This window comes from Ambystoma mexicanum, chromosome 11 (assembly GCF_040938575.1).
Source record: "Ambystoma mexicanum isolate Mex_15411 chromosome 11, UKY_AmexF1_1, whole genome shotgun sequence".
In the NCBI taxonomy this organism is placed as follows: Eukaryota; Metazoa; Chordata; class Amphibia; order Caudata; family Ambystomatidae; genus Ambystoma; species Ambystoma mexicanum.
In genome coordinates this window covers 1,261,422,432-1,261,439,711 of record NC_090934.1, presented here as the reverse complement: position 1 = coordinate 1,261,439,711, position 17,280 = coordinate 1,261,422,432, and positions in this window count along the sequence as shown.

The window sequence follows — 17,280 nt, the reverse complement described above, 5'->3', positions numbered from 1 at the left end:
GAGTGATCTTATGTCAGATGTTATCAGTTAAATAATTGTTGTTGTCATATATGATATTAGTGATGGTGCCACAAATGTTTATGTTTATGTTTATTGAGTTTATATAGCTCTTTACACCAAAGCGCTTTACAGAATAACAACAGGTACAGTAATGAATGAAGCATAATTTACAAACATGAAACAAACCAGTGATACAGTATTTAGAACAATTTCCACAGAGCAGGGAGGGGGGAGGAGGGAGGGGAAGGGGGGGCCCCGGGTGACCTCCAACGCACTAAGGTGGTTACAGTATCCAGATTGGGGTCATCGGGGGGAGGGGGAAGGGGGTGAGGAAGGGAAGGGGGGCAGGCGTGTGAGGGGGGAGAGAGGTAGGGAAGGAGAGTCAGGGGGAGTGGAGAAGAAGGGCTTTGAGGGAGAAGCGGAAAGATGGGTAGGGAGGGGTGGAGCAGATAGAGAGAGATAGGGAGTTCCAGTGGACGGGGGCCAAGAGTTGGAAGGAGTGGAATCACAAGGAGGCACAAGGGGCTGGGGGTACAGCAAGAAGATGGAGATCAGCTGAGTGGAGAGAGCGGGAGGGAGAGTAAAATGAGAGGAGGGAGGAAAGATAGGGGGGCGAGGTTGTGGAGAGATTTGTAGACAAGGCAGAGGAATTGGAATTTCAATTGTGAGAGGAAGGGGAGCCAGCCGAGTTGAGAGAGTGAGGTACAAAGAGACTCGAGGCCCAAGAAGACATAGAGTGCGGATAGAGGCGTGGTAGATGTATTTTAGGGAAGTCAGGTGAGAGACAGGGAGTCCAAAGAGAAGAGAGGAACAGTAGAAGAGACGGGAGAAAATAAGGGAGGAGATTAGGAGTTTAGAAGCATGAAAGGTGAGGGAGGAGCAGGTTTTACGGATGTTTGATGGTATTAGTGATGTAACCATAATATGACCACAATGATGACATCACAGTTGACATTGCTCATATCACTGATGACATCACTAATTACATCATCTATGACATCACTGATGACATCACGGATGGAATCACTGACTACATTACAACAATAACCGGCCAAGGGGCGTGGCAACGACGTTTGGCTGTACCCACTGTATATTTGAACACATATGGAACAACCAAGGCCAGGTGAGCGTAAGACCCTAGGACCGCTTTGGGCCCTTTTTTAAATAATGAATCACCCCAGCTGCCCACGCGCAGCCTTGTCCCCTCTCCCCCTCCCAACCAGCTTCCCGTGTTTTCTCCCGCCTCCTCCCACCTCCCAACCCGCCCACCCCCCCATGATTGGCTACTGCCTCACAGCGAGTGCAGGCCAGCCACTGGCCGCCTCGCCGCCTCGCTATTTGGAACAACCAAGGCCAGGTGAGTGTAAGACCCTGGGACCGCTTTGGGCCCTTTTTTAAATAATTAATCACCCCCAGCTAACCGCGCGCAGCCTTGTCCCCTCTCCCCCTTCCGCCCAGCTTCCCGTGTTTTCTCCCGCCTCCAAACCCACCCACACCCCCCCAGTGATTGGCCACCTGATAGACAAATCTGAAATCCCCAGGGCAGCCCCCTGCCCGGCAGCCCCCGTGGCGTAGGGCCCCAAGGCCAAGGGCGGCTCCGACATTGGTGGCTCCAAGATGTGTCTGCAGGTGTCCGCAGGTGAAGCCAGTGAAGCCAGCAGTCAACAGACACCAACAAAAACTGTGAGTCTGGCATGGGTGGGAGTAGAGCAATTACTCTACTCCAGAAAACCCCTGACACTCTATCTTACCTCCCAATAACATAAACTGCCATAGACTCACACCAGGTATACTCAGAAAGATTTGTGACCATCAGACTGAACCTATCCATGACAGGATTGTAGAAGTTGCCTTGCACCACATACTAACATACTTGTCAAGGTCAACAAGCACCGCACTTAGGTGAAACCTGAATGTTAGCATGTCCACACTTAGATAGAATTGTGAATATTAGCATGGCCACACTTAGACAGGATTGTGAATATTAGCCTGCGTCGCATCTATATAGAACTTTGAATGCTAGCATGCCCGCAGTTAAGTGAAACCTGAATATTAGCATGTCCGCACTTAGATAGAATTGTGAATATTAGCATGTCCACACTTAGAATTGTGAATATTAGCCTGCGTCGCATCTATATAGGACTTTGAATGTTAGCATGCCCGCACTTAGGTGAAACCTGAATATTAGCATGTCCGCACTTAGAAAGAATTGTGAATATTAGCATGTCCACACTTAGACAGACTTGTGAATGTTAGCCTGCATCGCATCTATATAGGACTTTGAATGTTAGCATGCCCGCACTTAGGTGAAACCTGAATGTTAGCATGTCCACACTTAGATAGAATTGTGAATATTAGCATGTCCACACTTAGACAGAATTGTGAATATTAGCATCTCCACACTTAGACAGAATTGTGAATATTAGCCTGCGTCGCATCTAGATAGGACTTTGAATGTTAGCATGCCCGCACTTAGGTGAAACCTGAATATTATCATGTCCACACTTAGATAGAATTGTGACTATTAGCATGTCCACACTTAGACAGAATTGTGCATATAAGCCTGCGTCGCATCTAGATAGGACTTTGAATGTTAGCATGCCCGCACTTAGGTGAACCTGAATGTTAGCATGCCCAAACTTAGATAGAATTGTGGATATTAACCTGTGTCGCATCTAGATAGGACCTTGAATGTTAGCATGCCCGCACCTAGGTGAAACCTGAAGACTAGCATATGCCACACTTAGAATTGTGAACATTAGCCTGCGTAGCATCTAGATAAGATTGTGAAGATCAACAAGTGCCACACTTAGACAAAACAGTGAATGTTAGTATGCTATAGATCAGGTAACCCACTAACCAATATAAGCTCAAACTCTGCATACTTATCTCACTCAAAAAACTCACACAACCATTTCTCGCACAACAAGCCGCATGCACTTCACAAAACTGCAACAACACATAAACCGGAGCAACAGCACGCGCGTCCTGACACCGATCCAATACCCACACCAAAGCTCAGCACCCGGTGTATACCGAGTTGAAGCTGCCAACAGGACAGCACTCCTCTCACTATCCTACTCCGTCTTCAGCCTACTAACCCATCCCACCTTATCGTTTGCAGATTCGCCAGAGCCTTGAGCCATAGAAAGGCCAAATAATTCTATTGCTAATAACCTTTGACTTGCAGGACAGATATAGCTGATCTTTTCCAAACAGAATGTTTGTCAGGCCTCCCTCCAGACTGGAACCATTGGGAAAGATTTGTTAGAAAATGAAACATTTATTAAGAAAGCAAAAAACAATGTTTTCGGCCAACTCCCATTCATTTTCCCATAGCGAAAAAGCCCAAATTTGGTAAATCTGAACCGCAAAAACTGCTGGGCGGATTTGGACCAAATAAGAGACAACGTGGCCATGAGGCATTGAATTTCCCGTACAAAGTTTCAGATTCTCAACAATAGACATTTAAAAAAAATATAAATGGTTTGGAAGAAAACCATTCTAGCCCTATTCTAAAGAGGAACTTCCCTAACTAGCAATCAACACTAAGGATCTGTCTTTGTTAGGATGTCATCAACAAAACCGTCCTTGTGTCCACAGTTCCTAATCTGACCCTCACACTATAAATAAATCAACAACTAGGTGCAAGGTAAAATGTCTTTAACTTGATGTTAGCAGAACTGTTCAAAACCAAAAGTATAAGAATTATTCCAACGCAAATGTTCTACAAGGTAAGGACACTTGAAACCAGAGGGTGGTTCCCTTCCACTGGATTCTTAAACAGGATGGCAAAAGTGTGTCTTTAACTAACAATTCCTTTGTATCTTCACTGGGCTCACAAAGTTCTTGGTTAAGCAAAAGGTTCTGTATTAGTCTTTCTGTATAATATCTTATAACTTGCTGATTGCCTGGTATACTCCCCTGCCAGTAATCTTTACATAGTTTTAAGTGCCTGGTGTACTCATCTGCCAGGACTTCTTTTGACTTTTCAGATCACCTGGTGTACTCCCCTGCCAGGAATTTGTATACAATTTCAGCTGCCGGTGTACTTGCCTGACAGGACTGCCTATGCGCTTCACAGTTCTTTGGCTATACCACAATAGCATATACCATGAGGTGCATGGTATTTCTGTCTATGGTAACACTTGCTCAAGCCTCTCCCCCAGACTGGCATCTCATGCATCTGTACTGGATTAGGGTTTACCTTTGTAATTTGTCTTGTCTGCATTCAAACATTCTGCTTCTTGGGTGTTGAATTTGTACTTTGCCTTGACTGCATTCAAGCACTTGCTGGCACGATACTTTGCCTTGTCTGTATTCAAACATTCTTCTTATTGGGTGTCAAATTTGTACTTTAGCTTGGCTGCATTTAAACAAATTTTGAGTATTTTCTGCATCAGCAACTTTGTAGCAATCAAACACTTGCTGCGTGCATATCAGAACGCCCCGGGTCCCCAGCTGCTTTTGGCAGTCACTGGTCTTTTCCACCGGCTCCAATTCTGCTTGCACCTCTGCAGTGTGATTCCTTCTCCTGCTTCCCAATTTGGAGTGTGTGAACATTGTTCCAGCATCTGCGATCACACACCGGCTTTCCTGTTCGACCCAGACCAGAGGGTTCTACGTTATTTCGCCGAATGATTTTACATCGTGGGACTTTTCATCGCCACCCTTTCATCGCCAAAAACTCCTTTTTTTAAAAAAAATTTAATTATGGGGGTGCTTTGCCCCCCCAAGACCTCCCCTACTTAAATAATCATATCCCAAACCGCACCAAACACCTCCCCCATAAAAAAGTTTTTAAAAAAAGTTTTTGGCGATGAAAGGGTTGGCGATGAAAAGTCCCACGATGTAAAATCATTCAACGAAATGCGTGTATACCAACCAGAGAACCCTGTTTTATAGAGTGGCCCCACATCCAGGAGCTCCTGCACGCCTCCTGACATCTCCACGGCCCTACTTGCTCGCATGCAGCATCTCTCCCCCTATCCCAGTGGCATTCTCCATTCCGCCACAGCTTTCCGGGCACCTCACGTTCATGTAGCCGTTCAAGTGGCACAGCGAGTAGAGCGCTCGCTTTGACATCTGTGCAGAGCCTGCTGATGCAGGTATGAATCCCGGCAGGGCCAAACTCAGCTTTTCATCCTTCCAAGGTCGATAAATCAGCACCACACACTGTGGGTAATAATAAGCAGCGCTCAGATACCTGAGGGTTCGTAGTGCTATATAAATGCAATATTATTATTATAAGCTTCACCCTGGCATTCAACGTCTTTTCCTGCACTACTCTCTTCGATAGTGCGGTTGCCATCTTTAAATGTCCTGCGCACTGAATATTTAAAAAATAACTAGACTGCACATTGTACATTGAGCTCCTGTTAGATAAAGGCACATTAGAATCAAAAGGTGTTATGTGTGTGCTGTGGGTGTTTGGGTCAAAGATGGGGGCCTGACCAGAATGACAATATGCCATTAGAAATGTGGGTGTTAGTGAGTCTTCCTCATGGGAAAGGGAGGAACGCTGTGTCGAATCCAATCAAGACACCACATGCCCCTGGTAGTTATCTCCTCCCATGTGATCTTCCCTCATATGACCACCCCCAGGATCAGGATCAGGTAGCGGCTGCCGTCCCCTGGCCAAATGGGAGGAGGTTACCTCCAGGGAATATGTGATGATTCCACTGGATTCCTCACAAATTGCATCAGGCTAGAGGTGGAGAGGGGGAAAGCGTATACTGTGTGTAATTGGAGAGTTGTGGGTGGTCTGGGGAGTCAGTGACAGTTCAAACGTTTTCGGATTATCAGGGGAATACCAAGGGAATCTTGTGAGATTCCCGTGGCTACAACGGAAGAAGCGCTCGAAAAAGAAAATGCATCACACAATCAAAAGGTTGAAAGGGGGTAATGGGAGAGGGCCAGTGAGGGGGGAAAGCGGCTGCGGGAAATCTGTGACCATGGAAAGAGGAGGGTGCACTTTGTGAGTGCCTGAGTGAACTGGGAAGAGATTTTGATTTTTGAACATTTTCAGATTTTTGGGGGAATACTGGGAGAATACAGCGGACATGGGTAGTTCATTGCCACTGTATGTGTAGTTCATTGCCATTATTGGTGGAATATTGGGGGAATCTCGTGGGAATGGGGAGAAAACAAAAGAAAAAAGAAAAATTTGACACCTACAGTGATCACATCTACTAGGCAGGGGGTAATGGGTCATTGTGCCACTGGCCACGGTCAAATGCTATGGCTAGGTGGCCCCAAAGAAACTTATTGGTACAACATCTACAAAGGCCACTGATGAAGGCCATGGCTAGAGGGCCCCAAAGAAACCTATTAGTGCAACATTTACATTGGTCATGGCCAAAGGCCATGGCTAGTGTAACGCTCACCTGATTCTCGCAGAGGCGCCGGTCTTGACTGGGCGACTACCGTATCTTCAAAGGTGATGTGTAGCACCCGGTTGGCTCTTTGGGCTGGACCTCTGTGCACTGTATGCCTGACGTGTAGAGTAAGATGTCTGCAGATAGAAAATATGGGGTTAATGAACTGGGGTTATTGGGGTGTCCCTATCTCTTTCCTCTTCTCCTCTCCTGTAGACCCCCAAAGGTTAACGCTCTCACCTTAGGTAAGTGAATGCCGAGCTCTCCATCTGCCTCGGGGCAGGGTGCTGTAACCAGTTTCTTCACTGGATAGGTAGCGCAGGCCTCTTGACTTCAGAGGACTGCTGTCCGTCGTTTACTGCACGAACTGTAAGTTTCGAGTCATTCAAATGTCTTTAAAGTCTTTAGTAATGATGTCTCTTGTTTTGCAGGGTTCCGGCGATGGCGGATGACGGGCTGAAGTGAGTTGAAGATGGAGCCCGTGTGATGAATAGAAGCGCCTGGAAGCACGTAAGTAAGCGCTTGTTGCCTGCTTCACTATGCGCTCTAACTGTCTTTTTATTTTGCAGGTACGAGTTCGGAGCGGCTGCAGGGTGCCGGAATACCCACTGGATTAGATGTGGAAAGGAGTAATGGCACGTGAGTATTAAAGTTCCCCAATGTCTTTAAACGCACCTTGTTTTGTCTTTCAGACGCGGGATGCAGCGCCGAAGGCCTCCGGAGCGTGCAAAGAGTTGGTAAACTTTTGTCTTTCAGATGCCGGAATGCTAACCTGTTCTTTCTTGTCTTTATAGGTGTTGCTGAAGACTGGATTCAGGATGGTAAGCCTTTGCCTTTCAGATGCCGGAATGCTAACCTGTTCTTTCTTGTCTTTATAGGTGTTGCTGAAGACTGGATTCAGGATGGTAAGCCTTTTTCCTTAGGCCCAGGACCGGATGCAGAAGACACGATGAGCGTTCTGCTGCAGAGGTTGCAGAATAACGCAAAGCAAGATTCATCCACCGGGTGTGGTTTAAATAGCCTCCTGTAGTGCTTAGATGTCTCCTTCCACAGCCACGCCTAAGTAAGAAAAGAGTTCCTGGTAAGAAAAGAGTTCCTGCCTTCCAGAAGAGTTCCAGTGTTCTGAATCTAGGGAGTGGCTCCAGCCCCACCCAACAGGAAAAGTAGTTCCAAACAGAAGAGGATCAGAGGCTCAACTGGCAGGCAAGTAAGCAGCATGGTCTGCTGAAGGTAAGTCCACCCAAGCATTATGAGCCCGGCGCTTCCAGCGCTGGGACTGGGCATATTTATGAGCCTGGTGCCACTGGCGCCAGGACTGGGTCCAAAAGGTCCCAATTGGGACTGGTTGGCACTCGGAACCTGGGTTATGGATCTGCTTCCAAGGGAGTTGGGAAAACCCTGACCTTTTGGAAGCAGAGATCATGACAGTACTCCCCCTCAAGGCCCCTCCCAAACCGGGCTTCTCCGGGGGTTTTGGCTTGTCAGGAAATGTTCGGTGAAATCTTTTGATTAGGCGAGGAGCGTGGACATATTCAGCAGGTTCCCAGGATCTCTCTTGGGGGCCGTAGCCTTTCCAGTCAATTAGGTAGAATAGTTTAGATTTGGAGATCTTGGAGTCCAGAATGCTTTTGACTTCAAACTCGAGTTCTCCATCCACTAGGATAGGTTTTGGAGATTTGGTTAGTCGGGTTTGAGGTTGCACGGGTTTTAATAGAGAGACGTGGAAGACCGGATGTATCTTCATGTGCGGGGGCAAGTCCAACTTGACCGCTACTGGGTTTACTATGGTAGTGATGGAATAGGGACCAAGGTATCTTGGGTTGAATGTGCGTGGCCCTTTTAGAGATAGATATTTGGTGGATAACCAGACTTGATCCCCTACTTGATAGTGAGGGGCTTCCTTCCGATGTTGATCTGCTCCTTTCTTGTATTGTTCTTTAGCCCTTTGAAGGTGAGAAACAGCTTCCTTAAAGGCTTGGGTGATTGTAGAATGCAGGTAGTCTACTGCTGGTGTTTCAAGATCTTGGAGGGGATCCAACTCCGAGGTTCGAGGGTGACTGCTGTACAAAAGAAAAAACGGGGTTTTCCCAGTTCCCGAATGGACAGAGTTATTGTAGGCATACTCGGCTATCCAAAGGATGTCTTTCCAAGTTTTTTCAGTTTGTTGCAGCATGCAGCGTAAATACTGTTCCAGAGTTTGATTGGTCCTCTCGGTTTGTCCGTCGGTCTGAGGGTGGTGACTGGTCGATAGTCTCACATCAATTTGAGCCGACCGACAGCAACTTCGCCAAAAATGAGAAATAAATTGACTACCTCGATCCGAAATTAGAACCGAAGGAAAACCGTGCAGTCGGACGATGTTTTCGAGAAATTCTCGGGCCAGAGTTGCTGCTGTTGGCAAGCCTTTGAGCGGAATGAAATGCGCCATCTTGCAGAATAAGTCCACGATTACTAGAATCGTATTGTATCCGGAGCATGGAGGTAGATCGGTGATGAAGTCCATAGAAAGCGTATGCCAAGGGCGAGGTGGGATGTCAATAGGGCGTAAGAGGCCTGCGGGTCTTTCCTTTTGACTCTTGTTTTGGGCGCATACTCCACAGGACATTATAAAGTCTCTGATATCTTTTTTCCAAGACGGCCACCAGAAGTAGCGCTTGATCTTTTCTGAGGTCTTGGCTATACCGGGATGACCTTCCATTAAAGAGTCGTGATAACAAGAGATTACTTTTTTCTGTAAATCTGTGCTGGGTAGGTATAATCGTTCTTGGAAATACAATAAGTTGTCCTTTACTGCAAAGTCCTTTCCCTGCAGATGCCAATTCTGTATGTCTGCTGGAGTTACAAGTTGCCTGGCTTTATCCTTAACTTCCTCTATGGATTCTGTGGCGATTACACCCAGAATTCTTTGTTCGGGAATGATTGATACAGGTTTAGGGTTGACCAAGTGTTCTTCCACTCCCATCCAAGAAAGGGCATCGGCTTTACCGTTCTTTGTACCAGGTCGATAGGTAATTATGAAGTCAAACTCGGCAAAGAATAATGCCCAACGGAGTTGTCTAGAGGATTGGGCTTTTGCGGTCTTCAAATATTGCAGGTTTCGGTGATCCGTAATCACAGTAACGGTGTGTCGGGCCCCAAGCAGATAATGCCGCCAAGCCTTAAAGGCAGACTTGATAGCCAGAAGTTCCTTGTCAGTAATCGTGTAATTGATTTCAGGAGGCGAGAATTTGCGGGACCAAAATGCCACGGGATGCAACTGATTGGTTACCGGGTCCTTTTGTGATAGAACTGCCCCCATGGCAAGGCTTGAAGCATCAGTTTCCACGATGTAGGGGAGTTCAGGGCGAGGGTGTTTTAAGATTGGTGCAGAGATAAATTTAGTCTTCAAATCCTGGAAAGCTTGTTCCGCCTCGGTAGACCATTCAAAACGTTTGTTTTTCTTTAACAAGGCAGTGATGGGCTGGACTATTCGAGAGAATTCGGGGATAAACCTGCGGTAAAAGTTAGCAAAGCCTAACATGCTTTGCACACCTTTTACGGAGGATGGTGATGGCCATTTGAGAACTGCATCGACCTTCTTTGAATCCATACGCACTCCGCCAGGTGATAATATGAATCCCAAGAATTCAACTTCAGTCACGTTGAAAACACATTTTTCCAACTTAGCGAAAAGTTTGTGTTGACGCAATCTTTCGAGGACCATTTTCACGTGTTTCCGATGTTCAGATTCCGATGAAGAATAAACGAGGATGTCGTCAATGTAAACAACAACACATACATCTATGAGCTCTCTGAGGACATCGTTCATAAAATATTGAAAGGCGGCCGGGGCATTGCAAAGTCCGAAGGGCATGACCTGATATTCAAATAGCCCATACTTGGTGCGGAAGGCCGTCTTCCATTCATCGCCCTCTTTTACTCGTACCAAGTGGTAAGCTCCTCTAAGATCCAGCTTTGTATATATGCATGCTTTTCTGACTTGGTCCAGGAGTTCAGGGATCAAAGGTAACGGATATCTATTCTTAACGGTGATCTGGTTCAGGGAGCGATAATCGATACAAGTTCTAAGGTCTCCTTCCTTTTTTGGAACGAAGAACAAAGCTGAAGAAGCAGGGGACTTGGAAGGACGAATAAACCCATTTGCCAGGTATTGATCCAGGTATTGTCGAAGGTGAAGGTTCTCAGGCTCGGTGAGGGCATAAATTCTACTACAAGGAGGAGTAGATCCAGGTATCAGGTCTATCTGGCAGTCATAAGACCTATGAGGAGGTAGAGAGTTAGCCTGATCCTTCCGGAAAACATCTTGGTATTCTAGGTATTCGGGAGGTAACTGGGGAGTCTCTGAAGAAATTGCGGCCAGTGCAACACCAGGTGGAGGGTGACAAGTAGAGACACATTCTGGAAACTGGACCGTTCTTGCTCGCCAATCGATCAGAGGATTGTGTTTCTCTAACCAAGGTATTCCTAGAATAATCTGAAACTGAGGGGCCTTGATCACATCGAACACGATCTTCTCATGGTGTCCATCTTGACTTACTAGCGTCACCTCTTGAGTGGTATGCGTTACTGGCCCGGAGGCTATCTCCGTACCATCCACCGTAGTAATGACGTCCTTTACAGCCTTGGGACAAAGAGTTAGATTCATCCTCAAAACCATTTCATGATCCACATAATTGCCGATGGCACCGCTGTCGACGTAAGCTTCAATTGCATGTAATCGATCCGGATTATCAGGGCTAATGAGGACCATAGGTATCACGAAATGCGAGGTCACGGAACTGGTTTTCACGCTCGGCAAGAGGACCTCTATTCTTGTCGGGCGAGGTCGTTTCCCTGCTCAGAGTTTGTAACTTTGGTAACTGCAGCTCCTACTGCCTTCCTGGCAGGTTTCACCGGACAGTCTCGAAGAAAGTGCCCTGAGTTTCCGCAATATAGGCATAATTGCAACTGTTTCCTCCTTTCCCGCTCCCTTTGTGTTAGAGGACCTTTCAGACCCCCTATTTGCATGGGTTCCCCGGAGTCTACTCCTTTGGAAGGAGTTGGCGGTTTGGAAAATACTCGAGCATCAAACTTGGAACGATCGGCCTTCCTGTTCTGCAGCCTGTGATCTATTTGAACGACCAAGTCTATATAATCCGAACAGTCTTGTGGGGGATTCACTACTTGGGCTAAAACGTCTTTGAGCTCTCCACGTAGACCTCTATAAAACAGCGTAATCCTTTTGTCCTCAGGCCATTGAGTTTCCACTATTAGTCTATTGAAAGATGCAATATAAGCCAAAAGGTCTTGATTACCCTGTTGCAACGAAAGAAGCTCATTGTCCAAGGCCTGCCCCTGTGAATGTCTTGCGAACAGTTTTTCCATACTAAGCTGAAAGGCTTGAAAATCATGGAGAACCAGATCATCTTGATTAACTAGAGGGATCGACCAGTCTGCCGCATTGCCACTAAGGTACGAAAGTACAAAAGCTACTTTTGCTTGATCAGTTGGAAAGGCTGCTGGCCGGCATAAGAAGTGCAACCGGCACTGATTGATAAATACTGCAAACCTCTTTGGGTCACCAGAAAATCGTTCGGGCGGAGCCAGAGGTACATTCCCAGGTAGGTTGATCTGCACTGGATTCATAGAGGATGTTGAAGGAAGATTTGCCCCTGATGCGGGTAACGGGGTCTGTCCGGCTTGTGACTGTAGCACTTGTCTAGCCAGATTGTCTGTTCTCTCCTTGGAAATAATTAGTTCCCTTCTTAGAGCATTTGTTTCCTGACGAGCTGCATGCACTTCTGCCCTTAGTTCCCCAAGTAACCGGGCTAGGGGGTCAGTATCCGAGGTTTCCATAGCGCCTGGGCGAGAGTTTTGCGGTTGGCTTTGCGTTCTGTAACGCTCACCTGATTCTCGCAGAGGCGCCGGTCTTGACTGGGCGACTACCGTATCTTCAAAGGTGATGTGTAGCACCCGGTTGGCTCTTTGGGCTGGACCTCTGTGCACTGTATGCCTGACGTGTAGAGTAAGATGTCTGCAGATAGAAAATATGGGGTTAATGAACTGGGGTTATTGGGGTGTCCCTATCTCTTTCCTCTTCTCCTCTCCTGTAGACCCCCAAAGGTTAACGCTCTCACCTTAGGTAAGTGAATGCCGAGCTCTCCATCTGCCTCGGGGCAGGGTGCTGTAACCAGTTTCTTCACTGGATAGGTAGCGCAGGCCTCTTGACTTCAGAGGACTGCTGTCCGTCGTTTACTGCACGAACGGTAAGTTTTGAGTCATTCAAATGTCTTTAAAGTCTTTAGTAATGATGTCTCTTGTTTTGCAGGGTTCCGGCGATGGCGGATGACGGGCTGAAGTGAGTTGAAGATGGAGCCCGTGTGATGAATAGAAGGTCCTGGAAGCACGTAAGTAAGCGCTTGTTGCCTGCTTCACTATGCGCTCTAACTGTCTTTTTATTTTGCAGGTACGAGTTCGGAGCGGCTGCAGGGTGCCGGAATACCCACTGGATTAGATGTGGAAAGGAGTAATGGCACGTGAGTATTAAAGTTCCCCAATGTCTTTAAACGCACCTTGTTTTGTCTTTCAGATGCGGGATGCAGCGCCGAAGGCCTCCGGAGCGTGCAAAGAGTTGGTAAACTTTTGTCTTTCAGATGCCGGAATGCTAACCTGTTCTTTCTTGTCTTTATAGGTGTTGCTGAAGACTGGATTCAGGATGGTAAGCCTTTGCCTTTCAGATGCCGGAATGCTAACCTGTTCTTTCTTGTCTTTATAGGTGTTGCTGAAGACTGGATTCAGGATGGTAAGCCTTTTTCCTTAGGCCCAGGACCGGATGCAGAAGACACGATGAGCGTTCTGCTGCAGAGGTTGCAGAATAACGCAAAGCAAGATTCATCCACCGGGTGTGGTTTAAATAGCCTCCTGTAGTGCTTAGATGTCTCCTTCCACAGCCACGCCTAAGTAAGAAAAGAGTTCCCGGTAAGAAAAGAGTTCCTGCCTTCCAGAAGAGTTCCAGTGTTCTGAATCTAGGGAGTGGCTCCAGCCCCACCCAACAGGAAAAGTAGTTCCAAACAGAAGAGGATCAGAGGCTCAACTGGCAGGCAAGTAAGCAGCATGGTCTGCTGAAGGTAAGTCCACCCAAGCATTATGAGCCCGGCGCTTCCAGCGCTGGGACTGGGCATATTTATGAGCCTGGTGCCACTGGCGCCAGGACTGGGTCCAAAAGGTCCCAATTGGGACTGGTTGGCACTCGGAACCTGGGTTATGGATCTGCTTCCAAGGGAGTTGGGAAAACCCTGACCTTTTGGAAGCAGAGATCATGACAGCTAGTGGGCCCCAAAGAAACATATTGGTGCAACATGTAGAGTGGGCACGGCCAATGTCTGGGGCTAGTAGGCCCCAAAGAAATCTATTGGTGCAACATGTACAGTGTCCATGGCCAAAGGCCATGGTTATTGGGCTCCAAAGAAACGTATTGGTGCAACATGTAAAGAGGCCAAGGCTAAAGGGCGTGGCTAGTAGACTCCAAAAAAACCTGTTGGTGGAACATATACAGTGGCCACAGCCGACGGCCATGGTCACTTGTCAGTCACAGCTAGTGGGCCCCAAAAGAAACATATTCATGCAATATGTACAGTGGCCATTGCCAAAGGCCATGGCTAGTGGGCCACCAAGAAACATATTGGTGCAACAAGTACTGTGGCCACGGGCAACGGCCATGGCTAGTGGGCCCCAAAGAAACTAAAGCATAACAAAATCCTTTAAATTCTATGAAAACGATTTAGTTTAAAGAGAGTTATGGTGATCAGATTTAACGTGAAAAAAACACAGCAACAAAACATTTGAAATTCAGTGAAAAATCCTTTGGTAAGAGAGAGTTAAGGTGATCAGATGTAACACAACAAAACCCTTGATATTTTGCACTCACATTTGAAGCAAGTCCACCTTAACTTTGCGCCCCCTGTTGCGCAGCATATAACCACAATGATGGCATCACAGATGACATCACTGATGATATCACTGATCAAGGCCATGGCAAGTGTCCCACAAAAAAAGCTATTGGTGCAACATGTACAGTGGCCAATGCCAAAGGCCAGGGATGTCGATTTACCAAAATGCCAGCTGTAGCGAAAAATACATCACATACCTGATGACATTACAGGAAGTGATGTCACATGACCTTTGACCTGGATGGCATCAGTTCCTCTTTAACCCTGGTGAGATCACAGGAAGTAGCTTGCAGGGCGTAAACAAAAAGTACATACATGTACAATTTTTTAAATACCAAATAGGTACTAAAGCAGACAGGACCATTTTAGATACCAATCACATTTTAGCAAAGGTGCTGCCTTCATATGTCATGGATGGGGTCATGATATCATAGGGTTAGAACCAATAGAGTCAACATAGGCCAAGGGACTGTCATAGATATGTCACTTCAGCATTGTATGGCCAGTTATTTCCATATTACGCAAGTTATAGTTGCATGTCAAGTATTGTCATTATATGATAAGTATAGCCCCTACATTGGGAGTTGCTGTGATATTGCAGTATTCAAAAATCCAATAGATGCAAGTCAGTCACCAACAATGCACAAGAGCATATTGCTAGCCTAGCTGCACCAAAATGCAAATCTAGCCACGTAATAACAGTTAGGATTTTTCATTGCATCTGCCTAAAAAATATGCCATGACACAGTAAGAAAAGGCTATACTGGCTGCATCCAAATGTCAGGCTAGACAGGTAATAACAAGTATCATGCTTACTTTATTATAGATGCCCAGTAAAAATGTCATGCCACAGTAAAAAATGACTAGACTGGCTTTACCATAATGCCAGTCTAGCCACTAATATATATCATGCCTGCTTTATCATTGATGACCTTTATGTATTAGCACACCCTTTTCCTGCCCCACCCTTCCCACGTGTCCCCTCTCCCTCCCACTCTCCTCCAACCCCCAAAATCAACTCCTCTGCCCAGTATTACCTCAATGTCACTCTTCCTCATCCCAGTTCTTAAGTATGAGGCAAAGTGCTTCATAGGAAAGTACTGGGATGAGAAAGAGTGGGACTAGGAGTAATAAAGATTACCGGCAAGTAATCCAGGTTTTTAACACAAGCACACACATTCACACACCACTTGCTCATTTACACATGCACTCATTCACCATTCACTCACACAACCACGCCCAGCCACACAAACATCATGCCCTCATTCACACACATTACATTATATATACACCCACGTACATTACATAACACACATACACACAGACAACACACTTTTACATAAAAAAATTAAATGTACTTACCTTCCAGAATCCGTTGCTCCTCCTCTGCAGGCACGACTCTGGCTTCCATGCTCCATCACGCACGTCTCATGCACAGCAGAGCACAGGAGACAGAGCCATCCATGTCCTGGCGAGGGGGGGAACTCGGATTTCAAAATGAAATTATTTATTTTTGAAGTCATTCTGACTGATTTTAAAAAGAAAAGATTTCGGTTACAAAAAATTGAAACGGAAATAATTTCTTTTTGAAGTCAGAAGGACTTCAAAAAGATATTCTTTCCTTTTGAAATCCGAGCCCTCAGGGGTCGCAGATGCAGTGGCGGCGGTCATACGGGAGTTGTCAGGGGTTACAGTTGCTAGTCCCCTAGTGGCCCCCAAATGACATCCCTGCCGAAGTACATGGCTAGTGAGCCCCAATGATGGTATAAAAGACTGCTTGAAATTCTGTGATGCCACCATTGTGGTCATACTCTGCAGAACAGGGGACGCACAGTAATGGTGGGCTTGCTTCAAATGCGAGTGCTGAATTTCAAGGAATTTTTTTAGTCTGATCACCTTCACTCTTTCTTGCCAAAGCATTTTACAAAGAATATGAATTACACGACGTGAGGTAGCGGGCGTGTAGTTATGGTTAAGTTGCTCAACTCATAGGAAGAGCACTTTTTGGGCGGCTTATAACTTCGCTCCCCCTGGACGAATCCTCACCAAACTTTGCAAAAAAAGTATATGGCACTGTCAGAATTTTATTGGCAAGTTTGATGAGGTTTAGTCATGGGGAGGCAAGGTTATAGGGGGGTCCCACATTTTTTTTTCCATAGGCATGATGGAAAGAAATTTTGCTCACCACACAGTCCAAACCGCTGGACGGATTTTCATCAAATTTGCGCCAGGAGCAGCGGCTTGATCCCGAAAGCATGCTTTTCTAAATTTGGTGTAAATGCGTCCAGTAGTTATTTTATAAAACGACAGAAAAGTAGGTCCAAAAAAATGTGTGATGTCTGGGTTCGGTCTGCGGACCCATTTACCTGTTTGTTCCGTGAACAGGCATCCGATTGGCCTAGAGGGTGCATTGATGATGCTGTCATCGGACGCGCCCACTGCTTGGATGGTGAAAAGCATGAAGTGCATCAGATTTTTGGAAACGGCCGCCATGCTGGACACCGCGGTAGAAACATATAAAAAAACACAACATTGCACTTGTCAAACGTATCAAACAATCTCTGGGGAGGTGAGGTGTGATGAGGATGGGATGGGCTATGGCTGTGAGAAGCCAAAAAACAGGTGTTTTTCAAACCCAAAGTCTGTGAACAGTCCAGATGTTCGAGGGACAGTCCTGTGATGTTCACGAACACTTCAGATGTTTGGGACATCTATGCCTATTTCTGAATTACAGGGTTGATGAAAATCAGTTCTTGGATGGCTTATAAATTTGGCGCCACTCAATGAAACTGTATGAAATTTTGGAATTTTATTCTAGACTTGATTATGAATTGTTTTGGAAAGTGTGGAGATGTTTGGTCAAGAGGGAACACATTTAGAGTGGGGTCCCAAAATATTGTAAAGGTTTATAAATGTAGTGCCATTTGACGAATCTGCACAAATGTTTGAAAAACAATTTTAAATCTAAATATAAA